Below are 17,634 nucleotides of genomic sequence, written 5' to 3'. Positions count from 1 at the left end.
TTTTTTTTTTTTTTTTTTTTTTGTCTTTCTGCCATTTCTAGGGCCACTTCGGCAGCACATGGAAATTCCTAGGCCAGGGGTCGATTCGGAGCTGAAGCTGCCAGCCTACGCCAGTGCCATAGCAGCGCGGGATCCAAGCCGCGTCTGCAACCCACACCACAGCTCACGGCAACGCCGGATCCTTAACCCACTGAGCAAGGGCAGGGATCAAACCCGCAACCTCATGGTTCCTAGTCGGATTTGTTAACCACTGCGCCACGATGGGAACTCCCGAGGGGTTTCTGAATGCATATTGCCCTGTGGGGGAGGCTCACTGCTGCCAGCTGCCAGAGATCCCAAAGGAATAAAGCTGAGTAGTCAAGGCCTTCTAATATCCAGGAATTTCAGCGCACTGATTCCTTTGGTCAGTTTTACTATGGATATAAGTATAATAGCCTCTATAATCTTCCTTAAAATAAAGTTGAGTTTATTGAACAAAAAGTTAATTATGAGTTAATAAAGTCATACAAGTAACCAGAAAACAACCCAAACCAAACAAATATAAATGCAAAAGTAGGACTCAGCCTTGAAATTCTGTTACTTACCTGATGCATACATGCAACAAGGCCAAAGTGAGCAAGTATTAGAAATCTGCCAGGCTCTTTCCAAGTTCCTGCAACTGTAAATTAGCATAGCTGGCATTTATTGAGCAGTTATTACATGGCAGTTACTGTTCTAAACATCTTATTTGTGTTAACTCATTTAATTCTCACAAGAAAGTCCTGCTCTGCTGCTGAAGAAACTGGGATACAGAAAGGTTAAGTAGTCTGACCCCAGAGCCTGTGTTCTTAGCCACTATCCCATGCTGCTTTTCTCACCTGAACAATGAAATGGTTGGTTTCAAATGAAATGACCAAAGTCTCTTCTAGATTGAATTTTCTGTGCCTCGGAGTCTGTTTTATTCCCTACACAGAAGATTAATGATTCTCTTTTAACATCAAGAATGCCCTAATTTCTCCCATCACTATTACACAGTACTGTGCCAGTGGGTCCATTTGTCCCCCTGCTCCTCTTCTGCCTCTGTCGGTGTCATCCACTATACTGTGTGGTAATTTTCACCTGCAATCTCTACTCCTAGATTATGAGTCTCTTGTGGTCATGGATTGTTTATCTTCTCTGAAGCTCCCTTCAGAAAATGCCCTTAGGCACTTAGCCCAACTCTTCCTAAACACCTCAGATTTAGACCTGATATGATACCAAATTTCCACTGGAAGCTAAAGGTCCAGTAATTCCATGATGACACAAATGCCTGTCACACTTAGTCAGTGTCCAAATGTAGTTATTTTGGAATATCCAAATCTTTCCTATTTACTTTATCTCTTCCTTTCCACCTGCTCCATTCTTCAATTATTTCCTCCTTCATATATTTCCACAGCAACCCATAAGGGTCTCTACTCAGTTGAATAAATTCTATCGCCTTCTGCCTTCTGAATCTCAGTCAAGTAACTACTTTTTTGAGGAGATCACCTTTGACTTAAAGCTATCCATACACTGCAAAAAGCAATAGCATAATGTCCAAAGAGGTGAAATTAGCATTACTGACACTGGGCTATTTTACGATGAATGCAAATGCTCTTTAAGGACTAGATTTTTTTAAAAAAAATAGCTCATAGGTTAAAAATAACTCAAATATTCTTCTTCCTTTAATACAACCAGCCTTTACACAAGTGCCCCAGCTGAAATAGCACTTTGGAACTTGGTACTTTCTGGAAAATACAAATGAACAGCCAAATCTTTAATCTGATCATACTTGAGATAAAGGAAGCATATTTAAATGTGAACAGATGTATCTGCTAAAAAAAGTTCATGAACAAAGGCTATCATAGATTTTAGAATGATTAGTTTACATTCTTCAAGTTTCTTTAGATGTGTGGCCAACGCTAGGTCACACATCTTCCAACTCTGGCAGAAAAATAAGTGCAGCATGTGCTTGTAACATCCAAAATTTTGTTCAAAATAAAAGCTCAAGGAATGATGGTTTCTTGCTGATGCCTTTCTATTTTGGAACCATCAATTATGACCATTAAAGAAAAATAAATTCTTTGAGTTCTATCAAAAACTATAAGATTTTAACTAACAGTCTTCACTTATTTGTGTCTTAGGTGAAGTGTAAACCCCTGGGGAAGTAATTTAATGTCATTTCATTAAAGCAGTGTTGTTATCCTAAACTTTAATTCATTTACTAGACTCTTTTCCAAAGCATAGTCCAGATTTGTGGAGTATTACATTTCATAATATATTGATCTACTACATTAATAGATATACATTTGGGGGCACCCATCATGGTTAGGAATGATCCCAGAGCTTAAAATCTAAGGAGCGAATAAACCAGGATATTGGGGGTCATATTGGAAGAGACTGACCCACACTTCCTTAGCAATGGAGCATGATAATGTGAGAAAAAAGAATGTGTACATGTATGTGTAACTGGGTCAGCATGATGTACAGTAAAAAAAAATAATGTATTGGGGAAATAAAAAATAAAAAAATACATACATTTTCTTAGTTAACCAGCACAGCAAAAAAAAAAAAAAAAAAAAAAAAAAAAAAGAGAGAGAGAGAGAGAAAGAAAGAAAGACAAAGAAAAAAAAAGAAATGCATGGTGGATGTGCAATACCAATGGATGAAGAAAATGCCAATGGATTGAGAGTCACCGTGATAACTTCAGGCAGATGCTGGGGAGCTAGAGAAAGTTGCACATGACACAGAAATGCTTTAGGTAAGTTTTGAAGGATAACTCAGAGTTCTCCAGCTCGACAAAAGGGCTAAGAAAATTCCCGATGGAGGGAAACCATGCATCCTGTGAAAGCAGATGGCCCTTTGAACTTTTGATTCATTCAATCAGCTCTCCCCAGCATAGAACTAGGTATTCTAGTAAGATAAAAGCCTTGTCCTTGTATTCCAGTTCTGCAAAATCAAGATGGGAACACCTCGAGGGAATAGGAAAGCAAATGCTTCCTGGCTTGTACAGATCATATACCTAATAGAAATTAAAATCAGTTGAGACTGGGTGCTACTTTAACCCTCGGCTGCATTATGACTTGTGTTGGACCTAAGCACTTTGCCTCTGTGGACGCCTTCCTCCATTTAAAAAAAAAAAAAAAAAAAAAAAAAAAAAAAAAAAAAATTAAAAAATTATATTTTACAACTGTGCTTGTCAAAAGACCAATATGTTAATACTAAACTTCATTTTTTTCTTCTGAGTTTAAAGGAAATTAAAATGTTTTCTTGGGATCCTAAGCACTGGGCTACTGTGCCTAATGATAAAACTACTTTCAGGCATACTCTCTTATATTCCATTCTGCATTTTGTTGTCAGAGCATACTTCAAAAAATTCCCTTTTATCAGATCACAGAGAATTTTCCAGGACAACATTCAGTGTGGTGATCCCAGATGCCCTGCTTTGAACTCAGGCTTCGCTGAGCCTTGGTTTGCCTGGAGATTCAACCTGACTCCCAAGGGTACTGTTTACTTCTGTCAGGCCAGTCCCTCTAGTCCGGTGCTATCGTGAAATCAAGAAATCATCTAGGGAAGTGTTCTATTTTTGTTTTTGTTTTAAATTCTGATTCCAAAACCAATCAAATCAGAATCTCTGGGTGTGGGACCCAGAAAGCCGTACTTTTTAAAGCTCCCCAGATGATTCCAATTTGCATACAGGTTTGGGAACCTGTGCTGTAAGTAACAAAAAAGATACCCATTCTCCTGTAATGTAATATATGTATATTATATATAATATATATCATATTGCATTGTAATAACTTGTTTACACATGAATCTCTGTACTAGATGGAAAACTCCAAGCATCATTTCTCATTTTGTTTGACCCGCCATCAAGTTCAATGACTAGCATCCAGTAGACATTCAATAAAGTTTTTTATTGAATGAGTAAATGGGTGAATGAATTGACACATGTTCTTAAACTGTTACTTTCCCTCTTCCTTTATTCTTCTTCATTGTCTTCCTCCAAGGTTCTCAACCCTGCCCACCCATTAAAATCACCTGAGAGCTTTGTAAAACTATCCTGGGCCCCACCCCAGGCCAATTAAATCAGAATTTCTGAGGGTGGGGCTCTGTTGGTTTTTAAAAGATCCTTAGGCGACTGGAATGCACAGCCGGGGTTGAGAGTCACTGACTAAGCTTTACTCACTCTTTAAGACCCTCTTTAAGATCCAACTTTTTCAGGAAGCTTTATCGGATACTCTGCCACAGTTCTTAAATTCTGATTGTTCTTAGGCAAGAAATATGTAATTTCAGTCATTATTTTCTTGGTACATTCATGTGCATGTTTTCACTTTGGAGCTAGCTAGCATTTGAAGGCAGCATTCATGCTTTGTCTAGCTTTTAGATCTTAGGTGATCAATTGCATGACATTTTTTTTTTCTTTGTACGGCCACATCTGTGGCATGAGGAAGTTCCCTGGCTAGGGGTCGAATCAGGACTACAGCTGCTGAACTACACCACAGTCACAGCAACATGGGATCCACCTGTGACCTATGGCCCCAGCTCGCAGCAATGCCAGATCCTTAACCCGCTGCGCTGAGGTCAAGGATTGAACCCACATCCTCATGAATATTAGCTGGGTTCTTAATCCACTAAGTCATAAAGGGCACTCCTGCTTGACATTTTCAATGTGTTGTAGTAACCAATTACTTTTCTCAACCTAGCCCTAGTTTTAAAAGCTTTGATTTAAACTCTAATTTGAGTTTGACACCAACCACACTGAGGGCCAGCTCACCGAAAGGCATAATTCAACTTATCCCAATAAGGATCAACAGACTGATTGCAGTTTATGAAGGGACAAAGCAAGGAGATTCAAAATTCAAGTTGCATTGCTATCCTCAATATTTCTAACCCTTAACTCATACTTTCCCAGGGGAAGTAAAGGTGGTGCAAGAATTTGGGAGGCACCTTTTAGCACTCACCTTGGGCATGTGAACACCTGATTATTTTCATGACCAGATCAGAGAATACCATAACGCTTATTAAAAGTGCTGATTTTTTATTAGTCAGCATTACTGTGCTGCTGAGTGGTATGAATTTGGTAAATTAGCAGTTAATGGATACACATTTGTTAATGACTGCGGACAATTTCAGTGCAGTATTTTATACACATATTTCAGCTCTCTATTTTGTAGAACTCTGATCTTTTGAAATTTCTCTTCTTCTATATTTTTAAATTCAGAAATAGACATCTAACAAAATGAGTGGTTTCCCAAGCCAGAAAAATGCATAGGCCTCATCTGTACTGGAGAGGTAAAACAGACAAAATAAATATGGGGATTTGGTCAGTATGGGATGAATGGACAGTATTTGACTCTAGAAGGGAAAAAGTCACACATTTTTAAAACATTTTTTTTTTTTTTATTTTACGGCCTCACCCGCAGCATATGGAAGTTCCCAGGCCAGGGATGGAATCCAAGCCATACCTACAACTTACATCATAGTGGCAGCAACACCAGACCCTTTAACCTACTGCTCTGGCAGGGGATTACCCCCGCCCCTCTACAGCAACTACAGCTCCTGCAGTTGGATTCTTAACCCTGCTGTGCCGCAGCGGGAACTCCCAAGTGACACATTTATTTTTACTTATTTTTTTAGCCTTAAAGATTTCTTTTTTTATTTTTTTTAATTTTTATTTATTTTTTCCACTGCACAGCATGGGGACCAAGTTACACATACATGTCACACGTTTATAATTGTGTAACATAGACGGAAAACATCTGGGTTAATTTTAGCATTCAAAAAGTCTACTTACCTGAAACTCTTGCTAAATAAGGTCTTTCATAAACCTCTATAGTGTCTTTAAGTTTGCAGCAAGGCCAAGTAAATTATAATTTTTCTAGAGGAATTTAGTGAGATGTCTCTTTTTATAGAAATGATATCTGTTTTCCATTCATAAATGTTGTTCTTAAAGTTAGTTTAATCATGATTAAGTACAAATTCTTAGAAGTATTTGAAGAACATCTGCTTGGAAAAAAAAATCTGCTAAGTACCAAATATTTGTAAAACACTCAAACCCACATAGACATGCACAAAAACACCAAAAATAAGGGGTTTGGTTTATCTTCTGAGATCCAAATGAAGAAAGGAATATGTAATAAAAATTCCAGTTTGGCACTAATTATCTGTAAGTATTTAAATGGGAATACTAATTCAGATGCTTTGTATTAAGTTAAATATTTAGAATCCTGTGCCTGCAAACCCACAATTTTTATATACCAAAGCACATAATGAAAACTTAGAGATTTCTCCTGAGTCATTTGTTTCAGTTTTCTTGAAAGAGATTAACAATGGATGGTTAATGCATGATTAAAACAATTCAGCAATCCCTTTTATTGGTAGTCATATGGGTTAGGTGGCAATAGTCAAAATGAAGAATCCAATTTCTTCATCCTTCTCCTGTATCTACCAGATAATTAGGAAGACCAAACATGCACTTTACATTTTTAAAAGCACTTTAATAAACGCTTAAAAATTTTTTTTTCTTGTAGTGACTTATAAAATTTGTATTTTTTTACCCATTTACTAGAGGTAAGGTAAATGATCCTCAGAAAGTTTTAATGACTTTCCCAAATTGCCATAATCTTTAAACTTAATGGCAATTAAGTTTATACCTATTATATACATGACAGCTTTATAACAGGCAGATAAGAAGGTAACATTTTAATTTCTCTGTCATAAGAAACACAGTACCATTGGCTTTCAGATCAAAGCTTGGCCACTTTGTTATATGGCCAATACTTCTCACTTCTTTCTGAAGTATCTTGCAATGAGAAAAACCCTTCACCAAGATTCTGAAATGTCTGCCTTAGCTCTCTCATGAACTAGTATTTGCTGTAGTCACTCCTGAATTAAAGTCTAGGTAACACCAGTGGCTGAGAACAAAGCCTATTCATGCTTAGTGCCGATGAATCCCTTCAGCCTCAAGAGTTGGCATGAAGTTGGCAGTATTTCTACACAAAGTGGTTTTTAATAAGTGTTGATTCCCAACATCGTGGTGGTTGTAAATGCTAATAAACTTCCTACAAGGGAAGTAGAAGTGGAAAATTTCATTTGTTAAACATTTTATCACTGTACTTGGTTAGCATGGACAATTAACCCAGTTCCCTGAGGCGTACATTCTCTGAGTGTTTAGCAGTTAATGAATATATATAGTAGCAAACCAGCAATTCTCAAAACCATAAATCGTTCCTCTGAAAGCTCCTGCCAATGGAAAAAAAATTAAATGAAAAAGAACTAACATAGCAAAAATATTACTTATTAACTAAGGCCAAAATTGAGGTTCAAAACCTTTCTAACTTGTACCATCCTAGGACACTATAAATCTACTCAATGAATTCACAGATGAAGCTTAATAAATGTAAGTGTTAAACGATGGACCCTTTTGCATCTACAGTATTTATTCCTTATATAATTCCCTAAAAAATGGACTATAGTAAATGTCCATCAAAAGGACAGAAGACAAAAAAAAAAAAAAAAGGATAGTGTTCTTTGATGATCAGTAAATTTTTGTCTGGATTGATATTTCTATAATCATTCTTTATTGCTCTTGAATAAAAAATATTTTTAAGCATACAAATTCATGTAGCAAATTGGACAACAAAGTGAATAAAAAATAGTTAACAATTTCCAATTTCCACTATTAACATCTTATATAACCATAGTATATTTATCACAGCAAACCAATATATATACACACATATTTTTGTTTTTTAGGGCCACATCCATGGCATATGGAGGTTCCCGGGCTAGGGGTCCAATCGGAGCTACAGCTGCTGGCCTATGCCACAGCCACAGCAACATCAGATCCAAGCCACGTCTGCAAGCTACACCACAGCTCACAGCAATGTCAGATCCTTAACCCACTGAGCAGGGCCAGGGATCAAACCCACAGCCTCATGGTTCCTAGTTGGATTCGTTTCCAGTGTACCACTATGGAAACCCCAGCAAACCAATACTGATGCACCACTATTAACTAAACTTCAGACTTTATTCAGATTTCATTAGCTTTTCCCTAATGTCCTTTGTTTTCAGATCCCGCCCAGGGTACCACATTGCATTTGGCCAGTGCATTCTCTGGTCTTAGTATTCTCTGGTCTGTGGCAACGTGCTGTCTTTGATTTTGATGACCTTGGAGTTTTCATGAAGTACTGGTTAGGTATTTTGTATAAAGTCCCTCATTGTGGATTTGTTTAGTGCTTTTCTCACTGTTAGACTGGGGTGATGGATTTGGAGAAAGAATATCACAGATGTCAAGTGCCACTGTTATCACATCATAGCAAGGGTACATATCATTAACACTGAGTCACTGAAGATGTTAGCATTGATATCAACCTTAAGATAGTGTTGGTCATTTTTTTCCACTCTAAAGTTACTTTCCCTTTTTCCCATAGTCTATTCATTAGAAGCAAGTCACTAAGTACAGCCCACACTCAAGGAGAAATGTGGGAATAGGGGTGGGGTGGATTTAGTACCTTTTCAAAAAAGTTATCCATATGTATTTGTCCAGTTTTCTTGTAGCAAGCACAGGCAACAGAAATCAGTTTCTTAATCTTTGTCTCTGATTAGGAAGTTGAAATTCTCTTCTTCTAATTTGATGACGCATTTATTTATTTGCTGCCTGAAAATGAAGAGAGATGGTTGATTCAAGAGGAAGTAGGCATGGAAGGGAGAGAAGAAAGAGAAAGAGGGGAAGAACGGGGAAGAAAGTTGAGATATTGGTCTAATTTCACAGCTATGTAATGCAAACTTCAGTACTGAAGATACTTTTACTAGGGAGTACTGAAGATACTTTTACTTCCATGTTTAAAATGGAATTCGAGGAGTTCCCATCATGGCTCAGCAGAAACAAATCTGACTAGCATCCATGGGGATACAGGTTCGATCCTTGGCCTCGCTCAGTGGGTTAAGAATCTTGCATTGCCGTGAGCTGTGGTATAGGTTGCAGATGTGGCTTGGATCTCATGTTGCTGTGGCTGTGGTGTAGGCCAGACGCTACAGCTCCAATTTGACCCCTAGCCTGGGAATCTCCATATGCTGCAGGTGTGGCCTTAAAAAAAAAAAAAAAAGGAATTGGAGAGGTATTAGGAAAGGAGATAGGGGAAAGTAAGCATTAGCTGATAAAAAAAAGAAAATTGCTCTCTAGTATTATTTCAGAAGCCAATAGCATTTTGAAAGAAGCAATAATGTATGTAGCACTTTATTTTGTATATCATTTGAGTATTCATTCATATCCTTATACATTCAGCTCATATTTACCAAACCCTCAGTGTATATTAATCATTATTCTGGGCACAGAGCACAGAGGAGTGAACAAGAGGTCATATTTTCATAAAGAAAAAAATTGTTGCTTTTATGAAGAAACAACCCTTGTGAGAAAGAAAAGTAGGAGGACTATGGAGACAACAAACAAGCAAACAAATAAATAAGCCAATTTTGATGAAGGAAGGTCTGAAAACTCCACAGATAATAAAACTGGGTTGGTGCAGGAGAGGCCACTTTATGTTGAGTGGTTTAGATTCTGATAATAAGGTCAAAATAAGTTTGGTTGTTGTTACAGGTGTTTTGGTTTGTCTGCCTGTGTTTTGGTTTGGATGTTGAGGGTTTTCTCTCTTTTGCTTCACTATGTTGTAGCACAAGTTCTAGAAAAAGAGGGGAGAGTAGTAGGAAAGGCAATATAAGCAGAATGGATCCTAAGTGAATTCTACCCATAAATTTTCTCAATCTCATGCAAATGGAATGATCAAAGATTATATTTTCAAACTGGGACCTCACTATACAGATATTTTAAGAAGTCTATATAACCATAAAGAAGGAAAAGGATTTTTAACACTAGTCCCAGTGCATCAAAATGAATATGTTGTGATACATTAATTCCCTTAGCATATACTGCATCATTCATAATTCCTATAGAAGATAGAAAATGTAGAACTAGCAGTGGATAAACTTATAGCCACCAATGTTACTTTGGAAGGATCAATATTTATTCAGATGAATACTTTTTGGTAATGTAATTTTTATAAATGAATCATCTTTGTAGTCACTATTTTTTTTTTTTTTTTTGTCTTTTTAGGGCTGCACCCACGTCATATGGAGGTTCCCAGGCTAGGGGTCCAATCAGGGCTGAAGCCACCAGCCTATGCCACAGCCACAGCAACACTGGATCTGAGCCGCACCTGCAACCCGCACCACAGCTCACGGCAACGCCGGAACCTTAACCCACTGAGCAAGGCCAGAGATTCAACCTGCATCCTCATGAATGCTCGTTGGGTTCATTAACTGCTGAGCCACGACAGAAACTCACCTATGGCCACTCTTCATATTCTTCTATAAGCCACTCCTAAGAAATTTTAGAGAACTTTTGCTTTTATGTTTTGTTAATCCATGTCATACTGTACGATTATGCTCAACCTAGCAAGAGTTTTTATAGCTTATAGCTTATATAAATACACGCACACATTCTCTATGTGATCTGTCTCCTTTGTTGCAATCTGTTCCAGGCGTAATGGCCTCAGTGCTGTTTCTAGGATTATATATACTAGGTGTTGTCAAATATATATGACATATACACACATATACACAGAGAGAAAGATATGTGAGAGATCTTGGTGTAATTGCATAGCTATATAATATAAACATTAGTATGTTAAAGACGCTTTTTTAAAAAAGTAACCTAGTAATTTAGTAAGGCGTAGACTGTTCAAGATTAATTTAATACATGGAAGTTCAAAATTAAAGGTCTGCTCTCATCTATAGAAATAAATGTAACTTAACCAGCTTTCCATAAGTCCTATAAACCCATAGAGTTAGGACAGTTTTCATTATTAGTCTATACAATTTATTTCCATTAAAATTAAAATGACCTACTACAATTACTATTTAATCTTGTAATTATCAATAACATGATTTTGTAATTGCTAATTTAATTAATATTACAGTAGTCCTACAGCCTATTTTTAGAAATATTTCCACTCTGAAAGGAAATAAGAAATTACATAAGTATTTAGAAACGAGAATGAAACTGACTTAGACTTCTTGATTCCAATAAAAACATTTGGTTTCCATGAAGCCTTGAACAATGTTTCAGTTAGTAGGTGTTTAGAACTGAACCATGTTCACTCCCTTAGTTAAGAACACTTCCATGAAAACCTTAGTTTTCATTCCCTTAGTTAACAACATGTCCATGAAAACCTTAGGAAAATTATGAGCTATCCATTGATAAGGTATTGTTGAGGTGGCCATGGCTGACTAATGACAGTTGCTCACTAAGTTGCTAAGCTGGCTTTGGGCTGTTCTCCTGCCCTTAGGTAACTGGCACACCTAAATATTCTATTAGTAGCTCATTTTGTATTGTCCTAACAAGCTTCTCTGAATCGGAAGTAAACCAAATGAGGTAAAAATATTAGTCTTTGTCATTCAAGGATGTGTCATTGATACTTGCTAGATCTGGCTACTCCCTGTTATATATACACCCTCTTTTTTTTTTTTTCACCCGGCAGGGATGTCCTTCTGGCACAAATGATAGGCAATTCACTTAAATTTCATTTGGCAAATATTATTCCTACTCTTTGCCAGTTACTGTGCAAGGTACAGCAGTGATCACACGCCAGTCCTTGCCTTTGACGCACATATGGTTTAGAGGAGAAAACAGAGAAGTAACATGGTAACTTCAAAACCTTGGGATGAGTGTAAAATGACAACTGTGATACAGCATACATCAGGGGTCCTTAACCACTTTTGCAGGATCATGGAAGACTTTCCAAACCAGGAAAAGTCTAAACTGAGTCCGTTAGGTGGAATTTATCTAGCCAACACTATTTGCTGTCCTCCATGGTGCTAAACCTGAAGGTCAATTCTCAACTTCATCTTACTTGACCTATCAGCAGCCTTGACATAATTGCTTGCTTCAATTTCTTTGTTAAGCTTTCTTCACTTTTAGCCTATCACATTCTTCTGGCTTTCCTACTATCTAATCTCACTCAATGTCTTTTGTTCCTCAGATGCTCTGAGGAATATTGGTATACTCCTGGGCTCAGTCATTAGATGACTTCTCTTTTATCTCTATACTCAGACCCTTGATTATGCATCCAGTTTCATAATCTTATATTTCATCGATGTGCTAATGATTTCCAAATTTATATTTCCAGTCCTGAATCCATACTTGTATACTGAACAGTCCACACAAATGCTCCACTTATGTTACTAATCAACATCTTGAACTTAATATATTAAAAAATAAACATGTCTCACACCCTCCCCAAATTGGCTCTTTGTGCAATCTTTCCCTATCTCAGTAAATAGTAACTCTGTACTTCCAGTTACTCAGGACCAAAACCTTGACATAATCTTTGATCCCTCTATTTCTCTTTCAGCTCACATAAATCTGTTAACAAATCATATCGATTCTTCCAAACTTCTTTCATTGCTCGTCTGCATTCTTTTATTAGCTTCTTAATTTGTCTGCCTGCTTTTGTCCTTGACCCCTTCAGCCTATTATTTAAAAACAAAGCAGATCATGTTATGTTTTTGTTTAAGACCTGACCTCTCCTTTCTATGGGTTCCCATTTCATCATGGGGGGAGGGGGGCTTTGTGCTATGGCCCTTCCTTTATCTCTCTGAACTTATCTCCATCTAGACTCTCCTCTTTGCTTACTCTGCTCCAGACATAGTGGTCTCTGTGCTACTCCTGGAATTTTTTAACAAGACCGAATAGTTGATTTGGATATGGATGGATAAAGGAGAAGGGAATTAAGAATAATACCTGAATTTGTGGCTTGGGCCACTAGGGTGATGGTGATGAATTCACTAAGGAAGGCAGTATGGATGGGAAACTGGCTTTGGAGCTGATGGGAAGAGAGACAATGAGAACTTTTTCAAAATGTTGAACCTGAGTTGCCTCTGAGATGAATATGGAGATACGATAAACTTTTATGTATGAATTGAGCTCAGAAGAGAGATTTGTGTTTACATTTATAATTTAAAGTCATTATTATATAGTAGTTGAGGCCATGAAACTTGATGAGACGCCTGGGGAGTGGGCCTAGCAATGGAGCAGTTATGCATCCCCTATAAGCCAAAGGATAGAAAATGCCTGAGGCATCTTTAGATATGACGAAGAGGAGAAACCAAATACATAAGAAGAGGAAACTAGGAGAGTGGGAGGCGTCATTTAGGATGTTTTCAATGGAAAATAACAGAATAGTCTACTAAATATAGATTCAAAGGTAGGGATTTATTATCTATAAGACAACTTACATGGAAGTGGGCAGTTCAGTGGCTTAGGAGGCCGCCAGAACCCAGACTCTTTCCTGCTGTCTACTCTTCACTATATTGGCTTTTGTTCACAGGTGGTTTGAACAAATACCCCACTGTTTTGGAAAAGTTAACTTATTTAAGCCTCATTATAACCTTCTTAGGCAGTTAGAAATATTGTCATCATTCCTAATTTATAGATAGGGAAAGGTTAGTACAGAGAGATTAAGGGACTTAATTATCATATAGCATAGTGGGGAGCTGGAATTTCAGCACTAGACTCTCAACCACTACGATATTACTGCCTCGCCTTCTTAGTTAGAAAATGACTATCAGAGCTTTAGTCATCCCTTCTTCACACAGGCTTTCAAGGGCTAGGAGGGCTTGGCAATACCCCTCTACCAGAGTTCTCCTGATACATTACTAGCCAGTTTAATGTCGCAGGTACTCTCCTAAGTCAATCACTGGTAGTAGAAAATGGGATAACTTTACTTGAACAGAGCATCACCAGCTATGTGGGAAAAATGCTGGGTTCTGTTAAAAAGAAAAGGTATGTTTTGAGGAGGATATGCTATCATTATGGAAACCTAGGGAAGACAGTGTTTTAAAAAAAAGGGAATAATTTATAATTTGAAATGTTATGATGAGGTTAGCTAAGATAAGGCTTTTAAAGTAATAACTAGATTAAATAACAAGGAAATTGCTGCTGACCTTTTTGACAATAGTTGAAGAGTTTGGGGGTAGACCAGATTGGAGTGTTTTGATAATTGACGAAACTGGAAAGAGTAAAACCCTTCTTCGAAGTGGAGTAGAAAGAGGAAGAGGGCAGTAGATAATGGGGCTAAGAAGTTGAGAGGAATTTTTCTTTCTTTTTTTGGTCTTTTTACGGCCACATCTGCGGCACATGGAAGGTCCCAGGCTAGGGGCTGAATCAGAGCTGTAGCTGCTGACCTATGCTACAGCCACAGCAACTTGGGCTAAATGCCCACAGCACTTATAAGATTGATTCTAGTGGAATGCAGCACCTCAAATTTCAGTGACTTAGCTTAGCACAGATAAGTATTTAGACACATCCATTTAGAATTTAATATAAAAATAAATGTATTGTCATTTTCACTTTTTTATATTGTGTCATGTGTTTCTCATTAGATTTTAAACCCCTCAAAAGTAGGGTTTCTCTTTGTCAATTACTAATACAGGGCTATGTAAATAGTGAATGGCCAATAAGGTTCAACTGATGAGTGACAGTGAGAACAATAGTTTTAGAGTAAAAATATGACAGACTTTATACCCTTTCTTTATCGTGCATGAAGGAATGGAGAGGAAGTGCCCATTACTGATCCTCATATATTTTTTTTAGCTACCAGTCTGGCTTATCCACATAAAGGTTAGAATTTTATAAGTTAATTTTACATGTGAAATAAATAAGTTCCTGCTGGCCAGGAGCCATAGGACCTGTGACTTAATGAGATTCACATTCTAGACAAAATTGGGCAGTGTCAGAACTGGAAAAGGTATTCCGAAAATGATAGGTCACCTGGGTGCAGCACACATCTCTGAATCACCTAAAGATGCCCATCTGAATCATCACTGACCAAAAATCAAATTATGTCCAAGTAGAAACAATAATCTCTAAACAAGTGTGATAGGTGAGAATGAAATATGAAAAAATACACAAGTAAAATGAAATACACAAGTAAAATTCCAGTCTATTTAAAACTAATCATATTTCATAAAATGTCAATGGACAATTGATTGAAACCATCCCAATCATACTCTTTTTTTTTCTTTTTGTCTTTTTGCCATTTCTTGGGCCGTTCCCGCAGCATATGGATGTTCCCAGGCTAGGGGTCGAATTGGAGCTGTAGCTGCCAGCCTACGCCAGAGCCAGAGCAACGCGGGATCCAAGCCGCGTCTGCGACCTACACCACAGCTCATGGCAACGCCGGATCCTTAACCCACTGAGCAAGGGCAGGGATGGAACCCGCAACCTCATGGTTTGTAGTCGGATTCCTTAACCACTGCGCCACGACGGGAACTCCCCAGTCATATTCTGAATTTAATTTTAGTCTAATAATTGGAGAGGGCAGTTATTGTTTTGTTCTATGGGCTAGTATGTCACTTCCAATTCTAAAGCTGGCTAAAAGCTTACGCATTTACGTATGCATTGTTGATTTAACAGACATTTATTGAACATTAGTTTTACACTGGGAACCAGGAATTCAGACAAACATGGCCATTAACTTTGTCTCCAAGCAATTCGCCAGCTAGTCTACCACTTCACAGTCCAGTTGTGAATGATTTTAACTGGACAGCAGCCAATTTAATTAATCATTTCTACTTATACGATTCATCCTGCTCTGAGCTTGTATAATTAATAAAATTCTTCAAAATTTCTGTTCTTTTCATACTTACAGAAAATGCAGTCTTAAAGAAAGCCAACGTAGAATGTGGGTTTTAAAAAAAGGATGCTGCTCTTTCAATGATTGTATAATTAATTAAAAGATATTTGCAATCCTTTTCTAAAATGAAATGCATAAACCCCTAGAAAGGATGCACTCAAATTGTTTTAGGTATGAGGCAAATCTCTCATATATAAGATGCTTAATGAACGATTAAAATACACAAATGAAGAAAGCATTAGATGAATAGTTTTGGTAGTTCCCAAGATAAAAAGCACATGGTCTTAATACTCTACCTTATTCCTGGAAATATTTTCTAAAATATGTTAAATGTAAATAAGAGTACTTCAATAAATTAATTCATCTAAATAAAATATATTTATTTTGATGTCTTTTATTCTAAGTGATTTGATTAATTTGAATATTTCTTGCGCTTCTGAAATTCAAACAACCATTCATATTTCCTGTGCTTACTAGCAACCATAGCTACCTAGCTGTGAACTAACAATCAGTTAGGCAGGGTGATGATGCTCCTCTTATAGGTGTTCTTAATTATTTACATAAAAGTGCAACTACCTTACAACTTTTTTTAGCTTATATGCTCACTCATTTTAGCTTTTCTTTCTTTCTTTCTTTTTTTGTCTTTTTAGGGCCACACCCATGACATATGGAGGTTCCCAGGCTAGGTTAGGGGTCGAATCAGAGCTGTAGCCACTGGCCTACACCACAGCCACAGCAACACCAGATCCAAGCAGAGTCTATGACCTTCACCACAACTCACGGCAAAGCCGAATCCTTAAACCACTGAGCAAAGCCAGGGGTCAAACCTGTGTCCTCATGAATACTAGTCAGATTTGTTTCCCCTGAGCAACAATAGGAACTCCTCCTCACTCATTTTTTTTAAAAATATTACTGAGCATAAAATATATGCAAGCAATATACTAATTCAATTTGAGAAATAAAAGATGCTTTTTTTTCAACAAGCTTATAATTTAACAGAAGCCATAAAACGTGCAACCACATTGCCACAAAACCCAAGGAAAAAATGCAAGAAGTCACGACAGAGATTTAATGTATGACATGAGTTGAGAGAAGAGGAGATCTGTACTGAAAGGGAAGCAGGAAAGAGAGAAGGCTTCGAAGAAGTTTCCCTTGGGATGTTGGGAAAAGATGACGTGTTCCAGGTTGGCAAGAGCATGATATAAGAGAAGATTTGGAAGACAGGCATGGGCCACAGAATTAGTTATCTGAATTGTAAGTCACAGAATTTTGAGTCTAGGCAATAGGGAATAAATTATAAATGAAGAAGAGAGAAAATTCTTCCACATTCAATCAAGGAAAACATATAGGGTTTGATGCCAAAAACATTGTTCATTTTTCCATTTTGCATAGAGAAGTCTTGGCAGTAAAGATTCAGTTTCTCTTATTGCCCTCCCCCTTCCATTCTATCCTGCAGAGCAGTAGACAACTATGCAGGGACCATCACCAACCACCCAAAAGATGCTGCTGAAGGTGTGGCTGGGAGGGGCTATCATGAGTCTCCTTTTTCTTGCACGAGATACATTCACATTAAAATTATTCCAAATCATTGCAGTAACTACATGACAGGACTCATCTCAATGATTCAACATATGAGTCACAGCAACTCGTTTCATGATCAGTGTGTTTTTCATCACAAATAACTGAGTATTTTCATCAATACAGGGTATTCCATACAATGGTACATCTATACAATGGTCTATTAGGTAGATACTGAAAATAATGATTTAGAGCTATACAAATTGTTCTAGAGGTATTTCCTCAAGGCAAGAGAGATAGCAAATACATAATAACTAATTATTGAGTGCTTAGTTTATGCCAGCATTTTTCATATATTATCTTATTAAAAATCCTCAACAAAATCCTATTGTTATCATTTCATTTTAAATTTAGAAACTATGGC

The 17,634-nt window shown here is 37.3% G+C and overlaps 1 protein-coding gene across 38 annotated transcripts in view; it reads right to left on the bottom strand.

The window, feature by feature from the left end:
- PLA2G4A (phospholipase A2 group IVA) overlaps window positions 1-17,634 on the bottom strand; it is a 369,657-nt gene that overhangs the window by 243,397 nt on the left and 108,626 nt on the right. For 20 of the 38 annotated variants that reach the window (XM_084977979.1, XM_084977978.1, XM_084977999.1 and 17 more), the window contains 3 exons: window positions 8,514-8,659; window positions 5,795-6,003; window positions 585-658 (listed from right to left, as the gene is read on the bottom strand). The gene's annotated coding sequence lies outside the window, so the exon portion shown is untranslated. Of the gene's footprint in view, window positions 1-584; window positions 659-5,794; window positions 6,004-8,513; window positions 8,660-12,799; window positions 12,882-17,634 lie in introns of those variants that run through there. The other 18 variants (XM_084977991.1, XM_084977985.1, XM_084977980.1 and 15 more) reach the window with 3 other exon arrangements.

This window comes from Sus scrofa, chromosome 9, assembly GCF_054392235.1.
Source record: "Sus scrofa isolate SSC_HxYL_T2T_F1_AM1 chromosome 9, Sscrofa_HxYL_maternal_Yorkshire_Landrace_v2.0, whole genome shotgun sequence".
Lineage (NCBI taxonomy): Eukaryota > Metazoa > Chordata > Mammalia > Artiodactyla > Suidae > Sus > Sus scrofa.
The sequence above is the reverse complement of the archived record's forward strand: the minus strand, read 5'-3'. Positions and strand labels throughout refer to the sequence as shown.